Genomic DNA, 466 nt, shown 5'->3' with positions numbered 1-466 from the left:
AATCTCGAACAACATTTTGGGAGAAAAAAATATAGTATTATTGCTTGAACAATACCCGAACGATACGGATATTGTCGTTTTCTTTATCGTTATCTCAGTCTACCATTACATTATAACACACAAAAAAAAAGTTAGTGAAGACCGGGTGGTCGGTTGTGTTACCGGCGGAGCTTCGGCGGCCGCAGCTGGCTCTGGGCAGACAAGATCACCAACCGAAATACCACTGATGTTATGAGAACATTTCCCAGATTCCTCTCGTTCTTGATCCATGATTGATTTCCGGCCACTCCAGAAATATATCTTATTATTGCCGATAACTTTCCTGCCAGGATTTATGGGTTGCAATCTGGTGGCTGATTCTCGTTGTTCGAGTGCTAGAAGACGCATGGCGAAGTGAGGAGAGCACGAGGTTTGTTGCCGTAGATTCGAAGCTGGCTCGCGGCCTTAATTGCAGGACATGCAGTTA

Source organism: Penaeus monodon, chromosome 22 (assembly GCF_015228065.2).
Source record: "Penaeus monodon isolate SGIC_2016 chromosome 22, NSTDA_Pmon_1, whole genome shotgun sequence".
NCBI lineage: Eukaryota > Metazoa > Arthropoda > Malacostraca > Decapoda > Penaeidae > Penaeus > Penaeus monodon.
Note: the sequence above shows the minus strand (reverse complement) of the source record.